At 40.8% G+C, this 10,583-nt stretch overlaps 1 long non-coding RNA gene across 2 annotated transcripts; it reads left to right on the top strand.

Moving 5' to 3' along the window:
• Positions 1-403: 403 nt before the first annotated feature.
• On the top strand, positions 404-9,988 carry LOC135320565 (uncharacterized). Of its 2 annotated transcripts, XR_010379746.1 has the most exons (6): positions 404-565; positions 1,313-1,520; positions 2,440-2,499; positions 3,030-3,250; positions 9,330-9,529; positions 9,629-9,988. It is a non-coding gene; the product is annotated as an uncharacterized LOC135320565 (long non-coding RNA). The 2 variants fall into 2 exon arrangements; XR_010379745.1 differs by having other exon boundaries at positions 9,330-9,988.
• The last annotated feature ends 595 nt before the right edge of the window (positions 9,989-10,583 follow it).

The following is a 10,583-nucleotide window of genomic DNA, read 5'->3' as shown; positions in this document are numbered from 1 at the left end:
TTAGAATTTTTGAAAATAACTATTAATATGTTTCACTAGTCTCCCTAGTAACTTGATGTTTTTGTGCTTTTCAGTTTTCAAATTATGAAAATTGTAAATGCACACTTGTTTTTAAGTAGTCCTTTTTCACTAGATATTTGTTTACCTCTTTATAGTTAAAATAATTTTTTTCCCAATGAATGAATCACTGTGCATATTTTACAATATAACTTTCTTTTTATTTTTCTTATTCTAACAGGTATATTCATTGTAGAGAATTTTGAAAATAAGGATAAACCCAGTAATAACTTAAAAATGGCCTCTAATCTCACCTGGAGATACAGTTGTAAGTTTTGAAATTGAGAATTACAAGTCCTCTCATTTTTTTCTTTTTTTCAAGTACGTTTTGGTTACTGAATCCCTCGAATTCCCATATGAATAGTAGCAGCAGCTAGTCAGTTACTGCAGAGGAGCCCGCTGGGATTGTGATCGAGACCACGTTGAGTATACAGATCGCTCTGGGGAGCACTGCCATCCCAAGAGCGCTGTCATCTGATCCAGGAATGTGCGTGGTGTGTCTGTCCAGGTATTTAGGTCTTCTTTAATTTTTTTCAACAATGCGTAGAGTTTACATAGTATTATTTTACCTTATTTTTTTGCCTTTATACTGAGTACAATAGTGCAAGGTACCAGGATCAGAATTGTATTATAGCCCCGCCACTTGCTGCCACCATGTACGCTGCACTCTTGCTTTGCCCTGTGTAAAATCTTGCACAAAATAGGACCTAAGTAACTCTCTCTTGAATGAATGATTATATGATAGCTGGATGATGCTGGAGAGTCCTTGTGATGATGTCTTTTTCCCAGACTTTCCCCTCTTCTTAACTATGCCTTTTCTCTTCCTTTCCTCCAGCCTCGGTTTCAGCCTGCCTGTGGCATTGATTTTCCCTGAGTGTGGACTCTTCCTTTAACTAGTTCACGATAATGTTTCATGCGGGCTATGAAAACTTGCTAGATGTCAAGAAATAGCAAATTCACTGCATGCTAGTATTTTTAGTCTGTGGTATTATATTATCCATTGAAATTAAATCAGGCTGACACCCTGAGCTCTTTTCTCCTTCCTACGGGTGATACTTCTCTGGTTGCTGTCTGTGCCCTTCCCCCAGACATGGTTTTGGAGTTGAGTAAGTCACCATCAGTGGAGCTCTCTCTTTAAAGATGAAGAGAACATTTGCTCCTTCTCCCTGGTTGGGGACTGGATGAGATGAGGTAACAGATAAAGAATGGAGCCCCATCTCATTCTGACCCCCGCTCTTTCCGTTCCTTTCTCCAGGGGAAAAGAGTACAATTCAAAAATATAAAGATTGTGAGCTAATGAGATAGACAAGACAACCGAACATTTGTTAAATATCCTTTCATGCCGGAAACAAATGTATTATACACACAAAAAGCACACAAATCACGGTAGTACTGCGGTTACAAACGTGGGTCCGAGTTCGAGTCCTGCTCTGGAGTTACCAGTCCTGTGAGATGGAGAACTGGTAGGTCGGCTTAGCCTCTCCCGGACTTGTTTTCTGTCCTGCAGAGATGGGGCTCGCTAGGCGTCCCTCTCCCGTAGAGGTGCTGTGGGGTGTAAATGGCGCGTGTGGGCAGCCCGAGCACAGCTGCTCATTCCTCGTAAGGGCAGGATAGCATCGCTTTTGCGATGACAGCTTTATGACCGTCCCGTGTAGACTCTTAGTGCTCCGAAGGGATGCCTTGTGGTTTGGAGATGGGATTCTCACTTCTGTAAATACCCAAGGATTGTGTTATTGGGCCGTGCTGATTTGAATCTATTCTTTAGAAAGTACATATTGTAGATATATTTTTCAAGCATGCATGCTTTTTTCTTTTATTATTTATAGTTCTACCCTCTCATCTCTTGGTGTGACTTTTCATGGAATCCAGGAAACAGTCCTAAGCCACCTGCCTCTTCACACTTCTCCGTGGTGGTTTTCTTCCCTGACTAGAAGAGGGTTCTGCATAGGAAATTTTCTTTGTTCCCCTTTTCTTGGAGTCACTCTGTCTCCCCAACTCTCACCTGTCCATCTGTCCATTTCTCTACCCACTGATTCTTCTGACTTGTTCCAAAAAGCATTTCAGGCAGCTTACAGAAGAACAGATACCAAATAAACAGGTGAGAAAATGGGGCCAAGTTCAGACAGTGAGGCTAGGAGGCGAGCCTGTGTGAGAGTTGCAGGCGTGAGACACACGCCTCAGGCCTGTGACTTATAAGATCGACAGCAACAGTGTGCCTGAGGCTCCCAGCAGACACAGGGAAACAGGGTTTGTGGGAGATGCTCACTGGCTGTGAAATAAATAAGTGGCTTAGGAGATGCCCAGCCTTTCCAGCTACTAAGGCTTAGGAGAATATTTTGAGTTTCTTCCAAAATCAGAGTATTGCATCTTTTCTTTTTTCAGAGTTCTATGTATAGTTGGTTACATTCTATACCTGGAAATTTCTCCAAAACTGCTTCCCACGTGAGTCCCATGGCTCGGGAATGGGGTGGTTCTGCTCATTGACGGGGGTTGGCCAGAAACAGAAAATGACAGCCTCAAAGGAGCCTGGGATTTGTCAGTTATGTTTTGTCAGTGCTGTAGATTTCAGAAAACGCTTTCACCGTTTCTCTCCATCTGAGGTGGCAGCGTGCTCTCTTAGCAGCATAAGGAGCTCAGGGCCACGGGATGGTGGGGGCTGACTGCACTGCTATCAAGACAGATGTGCCAGTCACTGCAGGCGTGGTGATTTTACATAGTGCATTTCATGTTCTTTAATAGGTTTCAACAGGTAGTTAATTAACTGAGTTAATTAACATTTAAGAAATATGATGCTTTGTTGAAAAGACAGTTATAGGCAGAATATAAGTTGTGAACCCTTTAAAAACGGTTTCATTACTGAAATTTTAATAGGGAAGATTTAGTTTATCTTATTTACATCTCTCTTCAAAAGTAACAAAGAAACAAGACAGAAAAAGCAGAGGATGATTTCTGTTCTTCCTCTCGGCTTGCAGGTGCCCTCACCTCCAGTGGCATCCATCCAGACACCAGCACTGACACTGGCCGTGCTCACAACTGCCTTAGCCCTGAAGACACAACTGACAAATAGAAGGGGGCTATGCCCTAAGACAGCAGGTGCTCTTACTTTGTGGGTCCTTATGTAACTGCGCGGTGTTATTCAGGATCGCCCGTTCTACACTTTGTGACGCTGCTGCCGTGTCTCCTAGTTATTTCTGTAAGTACTAGTGTAATTTTTTCAATGTGTGGTACTAGACATCTAAAAATGCTTTTTTCAGATGAAAAATAATGTGTATTTAATATAATAAGTCTGAAAAAAGGGACAAAAGTGTCTATCCTGGTCCCACTACTCAGAGATAATAATTAACAGTTTTACATCTATTTTCTGTTCTTTTCATCAGTGTGTATTACATCTGTCATAAAAACCAGCGAGCACTCTGTGCCTGTTTACTGTGTGGAGACATCCATTTTCCATTCGGCTTATTACACGTTTTTCTACAGTATTCTCTCTCCCCTGGCATGATTTTTAATGACCAGTATAGCATTCTGTCTTGTGGAGGCATCGTCCATTTTACTTCGGACTTAAATAAACTTTTAAATTCCAAGTATATTTAACTGAAATACTGAAAAGAGAACTGTGGTGGTACCGAAAGGCCCCTACATCCCTTCCCCTTTTTTTCCTGAGAGTAAAAACTGCTGACAATGTGGTGTATATATTTCATGACCTTTATGCCTGTCATATATATATACACATACATACATACATGTATATGAGAAATCTATGTATATGTGTGTGTATATATGCTGTATTGAAAAATAAGGCCACACTATATGTTTTGTGCAGCTCGGTTTATTCACTGAGGTGTATATCATAGACGTCCTCCCACTCCAGACTCACCCGGTCCTTTCAGATAGAGTAGAGGGGTCTCCTGATGTGCAGTAGATTTGGTCTCTTGTGTAAGGACACCTTTGGTGGGAGAGTACTGTGGACAAGGCCTTGGACCACGCCAAAACGCCTGCCCCTTAGTGCCCACAGCTCGCCTTGATTTACCGCATCATTGTCTTGATGGTGGATACTTAAGTTTTCTCCATTTTCCACTGTCAGAAAGGGTGTTTGACTGGCGTCCTTCTTGTACAAACATTCCTGTGATCTTGTATGAGTATTCCTTTAGTTAAGGTTTCTGGAAATTTAGTCCCTGGATGTGACAATTACATACATCACAGGCTCCTTTCAAGTGACTCTAGAAATTCCTTCTCCTGCGGGGAATGAAAAGATGTAGAATAACTTATGTAACCAATTCTCTATCGCTGGATATGATTTCACTTCAGCTTTTCTTCCTACCATTGTAAAAAGTGCTGTGTAAATGCTCTGATGAGTAAATCTTTTTGAACTGATTTTTTTCTAAACGAAACGATTCCTAGAAGGGGAGTTGAATCTGTGTGTACACACGTTTATCAGAGTTTACATATCCATTGACATGTCGTCCTCCAAACACGTTGCTCACAGTTTGTTCTCTCACAGATGGACACTAGCTAGAACAACTTTTAAAAATATTTGCCAATATGATGAGCAAAAGTGCTTTTTCATTGTTTTAGTTTGCATTTGATGACCAATGAGGTATTCAGCATTTTTCACTTATTAGCCATCTGACTTTTAAAACGTGAATGATCCCTTTTGTCCTTCGCACACAGTTAAGTGAGGGAGCTTCTTGTTGCTTTGTGACAGCTCTTTGTATGTTATGAACATTAACCCCTTGACTTCATCAATATGTATCACGCAGTTTTTACTTGTCATTTCTTGCCTTTCATTTTATTCAGTAGGTTTACTTTTGTTGTGGCCCAAAATATACTTAAGATAGTAAATGTCTTCTTTTTGGGTTTTATTTTTGGTATTATTTTAGAAATACTTTCTTATAATGGTACAAATCTCTTCTGTAGGTTTTTTAATCTCTAAGATGGAGATGATAATAGTACTTGTTATAGTGAGGAGAAGTTGAATTAATATGAGCAAAGAGTTGCATTTGCTGTTATTAGTACTTTTTAATATTTACATCACTATCTGTAATTTTTCTTTGGTCATTATGACAGGAATAGAATTTGTTCTTTCCAGGTGATTCTCTGATTTTCCCAGGACAATTATTGAATTCATACTTTGCTCTTTGATTTGAAATCCCACATGCACAAAATACTTATGTACACTAAAGTCTCTTTTTGAGCTCATGGTTTATTTCTGTCAATCTTACTTTATTACTCCAGCACCATAACTTACATATTGTAAAAATTTATTTAATATCTGACAGTGTGATTTTTTTTTTGATTCTTTTCTTCCATCCCAATTTTTCTTGGCTAGTATTATGACTTTATTATTCCTGAAGAATTCTAAAATTCTTTGTTCAAGTTAAAGAATAAAAACAGATAAGGGTTTTCATAGGATTTTTTAGTAAGTTTTGAATTATCTTTAAAAGAGCATTCATTTTACAAAGCTGCTTTCCTCCATGCAATATGTTGATGTCTCTACATTCACATCTCTTAATTTACCCCTCAGTATAGTCCTGTATTTTTCTCCATGTACAACATGGGCATTATTTTTGAGTTTAGCCCAGATTATTGTTTATGTTTTACTTAATTTTGTAAGTGAGAATTTTTTGCAATTATATTTTTTAACTCTTCAAACTGACACCTAGGAAGGCAGATTCGGATTGTCAATACTCACTTTGTAACTTGTCATTTAAAATTGTAAGTATTAAATACTTGTTCCAGAATCCTTTCTTTTCTGTTTTTCAAAATTTGTTTCCAAGATTATCAAAGTGGTCGTAGCTAAGTAGTGTATTTGGGGAGACTGATGGAGAGAGGTAGTGTGGCTCATGTACAAACTGTGAGCATTTTCATGGCTGCCTTTAGGCTGGAGAGGCCTCCGAAGAGCCCAGGTTAGACCAGGGATGGCTTTTTATGCACTTGAAAGCCAGCATTCCTGCCTTTGTGGAGAAGCCTGTTGGGCGTGACAGGTAGATGATCAAGGTCCGATGGAGGCCATTGGCTGCACAGAGCGCTGTGACTGTGAGAACTGGCGACCATTAACATGGGAAATGCTTGGCGCCAGGAACACTGCAGGGGAGCTGCGGAGCCTGTGTGTTAAGGATTTTCCAGTCCTGGGAGTGAGAAGAGCAGACTCTGCATTCAGATCTGAGTTTGAATTCATCCTCTCTTGTTTAATGGTCCTCTGACTTTTGTCAAGTTATATATCCGCTTTGAACTCCTGTTTTCTTGTGTCTCAAAATAGGAGAATTATGGCCTGCTGCTAGAGTGTTTGATCAGGGTAAATGATTTGTGTCTATAAGATGCCACGTACTGTCACAAGTTCAGTGAGAAATGGGCTGTTGCCTCTTCTGCAACTCAGTGTTCGACAACACACCTGGGGAAAGCCAGTCCCTAATTTGTGTGTGATGCAAGTAGGAACAAAATTAATGTCTTGCCTTTCGCTAGCAGTATTCTTAGTCCTTTGCTTCATTTACTTCTTTCCTCCTTTCATTTCCCCTTTCCCCTCCTCCACCAAAAGAACCTGAGAATATCTCAGAACACTAGATTCAAATTACTTTAAAGGTTGTCTCATCCTCATGAAATGACAGTAACATAAAAAAATCTGTACACATCCCAGAATTCATTGTATTTGATTTACGCACACACGCGCGCGCACACACACACACACACAATCAGGCTACCTCCCACTTACAGAGGAAGAAGAACCACTTATTCTGAGTTTTCATTCACTGTCCGTGAGAGCAAAGTGTCTTATGCAGACTTTCACCTGGCTTCATGCATGGTGTTTTTAGTTGGATTTCTGCTTTGTGGCCATAGAATTATTCTCCTAACAGAAGAGAGGAAGTGGAGACATAGACATTCTGCTCAGATATTGGTGTCATCATATTTGAGTTGGGAAGGACTTAAGACAGCATAGAGTCGTATCTGTTTATGGGTGAGAATCCATGATAGTGTAACTTGGACAAGAACCTGGATCTTCTGCCATCGTGCCCACGAGGGTGAAGAGGCAACTTGGTGGGGGATGGCAGTGATCCTTCTTGCTTGAGTTCCAGGGTCTTGCTAGTTTTCATTGCTCACCTGCCTTTAGTTAAGGTCCATGTGGCCTCTCATGGGAAGGTCACGCTGTTCTGATAAAGTTACTAATCAGCAAAAAGCTCTGGACCCACTCATATTTCCCAGAGTTTTTTCTGCTGACCTGCTGACACTTTATATAAATGAGACCTAAGAAACTACTGGATATAAAATCCTTTGTGTTATCCTCGAGTTCCATAGGAATGGGGTGCTGTCTCAGGCTGTCTAAGGCTAGATCTGAATAAAGATAGGGTGATAGGCTTTGCTGCTGGACCCTCCACAATCAAATGTGTTTTCCACCTTAGTGTTTAGAATCAGGCAGATGAGCTCAAATCTTGCCTTTACCAGTTATTAGCTTAGTGACCTTGGGGAAGAAACTGTACTTAATTGTGTTCAATTTTCTTTGTTTGTAAATAAGTTAAGTATTTATTTTAAGGTTTTTGATTTAGAGTTGAATGAGTTAATTTCCTCATTTATACCTAAAATACATATCGCGTGGCTCTATGATGGTGCCTTGTTGTTGATTACTAAGGCACTCGGCAGGGAGAAAGGGGGTGGGGGACCCCTGGATTCTAGAGCTTATTATATTCCAGGATATGCTTGTAAAAGACTGGATGTGCAGTGGATTTTTAGTAAATATCCATTCCTTTCCTAATCCGCATTGATTGTGTATATATCTTTATATTAATATATGAACAAATTTATAATGCAATTTAAATCTTTCTGTAGAATTTAAAATATGTAGTTGTAACAAAAATACGTGAAATAAAATGATTTCACTTTTATTTTCTTTTCAATAAGCAAAACAAAACAAAATAGAAAAGAAAAAAAAAGGTTTGAAGGAGTAGAAATAACTTTCTTTCCATAGAATCAATTCCCTAACAAAGGTTTTTTGGTTGTGTTGTTAAACAGCATATAAAATTGATAGGTTGTGACATATTGGAAATGAGGAAACAGTGGAGACATACTACCTCCAATGAAGTCATTTAGTTACCACGTCAAAACTAGTTCTGCTTCCTGAATGACAGGCCAGTAAATCGGGAGATGAGGTGTTAGAGCAAGGAATAGTGACTTTATTTGAAAAGCTGGCAGACCCAGAAGATGGCATACTGATATCCTGGAGAACCCTCTTCCCCAAGTCAGAATTCAGTCTCCTTTTTTACTAAAAAGGGGCGGGGGTGTGGTTGGTTGTTGCAAACTTCTTGCTGTACGAATTGATTTCCTTGGAATCCTTTATTCTTGCAGCTGTCCATGTGGGTCAAATCATGGCACCCCTGTAAAACCTCAAAAAAACAAAGTTTATTCTTTATTTTGCAACTTGCCATCTCTACATAAGTGTAGAAGAGCTAACATCCTTAAAGATCAGAGCCCGCAAAATAGGCCCTCCTGGATATTTCAGGCTAAAGGCAACTTTCTTTTACAAAAGGTGCAGAGATAACAAGTCTTAGCCTAGAAAACAGGGTACAGGTTTAAAGACAAACGAACACATCTAACATGGAGTCAAATTTGTTCTTTTCTATTACAATTTCTTTTTCCACCTCATAGATAATTTTAGTAAGAAACATGAGCAATTTTTTTACTTTTGCTTCTTAATAACGGATAAGTGGCCCAACTACAGTTTTGTGAACAGGGATGCTGTGCGGGCATAGGGGTCACAGCAAATTCTTGTTGGGGGTGGTCGACCCTGCAACATGTCTGATGCCCTGTGAGTATTGGTGAGAGTCCCCCTAACCAGGGGCTCTCTTCAGGAACCACCATGTGGGCATTGACCTCTGGAGACTTCTTTTTCAGCTGTAGGAAATTTTTTTTAGATGCTGTGATGAAAAAATCACTCCAGCTGGGGATAATCAGGGAATAAAGGAAGGGGAAAAGGGCTTGGAGTAGTGTAGAAGAGAAGGACAGAAGATCAGGGAGCCTGGGGGCTTGGGGGCAGGGCCTTGGGAGAGAGAGTAGCAGAGGTGGGGAGGGGCCCGGCTCCAGAACCAGCTCCTGCACCTTTCCCTGCACCCAAGCCTCACAGCTTTTAATTGGGCCCAAGACTCTTTCCTGTCTGGATGTCACCCTGGGCAGAACGTTGAGAATCGAAGGTAAGGTGTGGGCAGCACTCACCTAGGGGGTCACTGAGGACTTGGTCAAGTCCACAGTGCCTTTTCTAGTCATGTGTCTTCACCTGTTCTTTATCTCAGGATCTGAGAAGCAGGAGCAAGGAACTCAGGGAGAGATCCAGGAAGACATCTGACTCTGTTAAGAGACGACAGTCACAGCGACACGGGGAGCGAGGACACTTGCAGCAAAGTAAAATGACTTCACAACTATTGCATCAGAGCTGCAGGTGTGAGAGAGCCTAAGCCTGTCTCAGAGTGCAGGGGACAAGAGGAAAGGAATGGTAAAATTAACACTGACAATTGAAATTTTGTTAAATAGCCTGCTAATATTAATTGTATCAAATGAATGTATGCAGGTGTATTTCTATGATCATTTATAGGTACACACAACCCCACCAGCCCCTCTTTCTCCCATCGGGGATGGGCTTTCTCAAGCACAGTGCCCCTCCTGGTTGAGTGGGCCACGCTGCGGGTCCTCGCCTGGGGCCAGGCTGCTGCAGGACACTGAGTCCCCGAGGCACGGCCTGGGAGACATGACAGGAACATCTCTGCTCATAACTGAGAGCCTCCGTTTCCCCCTGCAGTGTAAGAATGCCGGTGACTCAGTTAGAAGCATGCATCCAACCCGTCCTTCCGTGTCATCACCATCTAGAATCGGTGCCTGAATCTTCTGAATTTCTCCAGAATGTGGTTTAAAATCACCTTCGACAATTGAGTGTGTGTCCTCTTACAAGTGGAGGAATTGCTGCCTTTTCCCTGGAACTTACTCACCACTAGTCCATCTGATTTTTCTGTGCTAGGATTCAGTATGGCATGCTAAAAATTCTGCAGTCAGATCTTGAAACACTGATGAAGAGGATTATTTATTTTATTTCTTTATATGATAGTGTTTTACTTTCAAAATTCAGAGTTTTCGGTTCTTTCAAAAAATTTTTTGGGGGTTGGAGAAACAACTTTGCTCTTACCATCTCTGTGACCTGTTGCTTTGTGCCTCTCACCTGTCTTCTGTCACTTGTGAGGTGGTTCCATTTGTGACCCTGTCAGGGTTGTTCATGTTATAAAACATATAGTCTGTTAAAGTACAGTCCCTTTTACTCCGAAGACATTCCACAAATACTCCTTAAATCTGGGTGTGGTTTTAAGAAGACAGAATCATTAGAACATGTACTTGCAGGTTGCTAGTGCAAAATCCCCAAATCAATAGTCTAGCTCAACATCTAAAATCTTTCTAATCTACCTTGGGTTTGTATGGATAAGTGAAGCAGTTTGCTAAGAACTCAAGACCAGGGTTAGAATACAGGCTGGTGTAGCTCAGCAGGTCCTCCCAACCTGATG

This window comes from Camelus dromedarius, unplaced genomic scaffold (genome assembly GCF_036321535.1).
Source record: "Camelus dromedarius isolate mCamDro1 unplaced genomic scaffold, mCamDro1.pat HAP1_SCAFFOLD_197, whole genome shotgun sequence".
Classification (NCBI taxonomy): domain Eukaryota; kingdom Metazoa; phylum Chordata; class Mammalia; order Artiodactyla; family Camelidae; genus Camelus; species Camelus dromedarius.
Note: the sequence above shows the minus strand (reverse complement) of the source record. Positions and strands in the feature narration are given on the sequence as shown.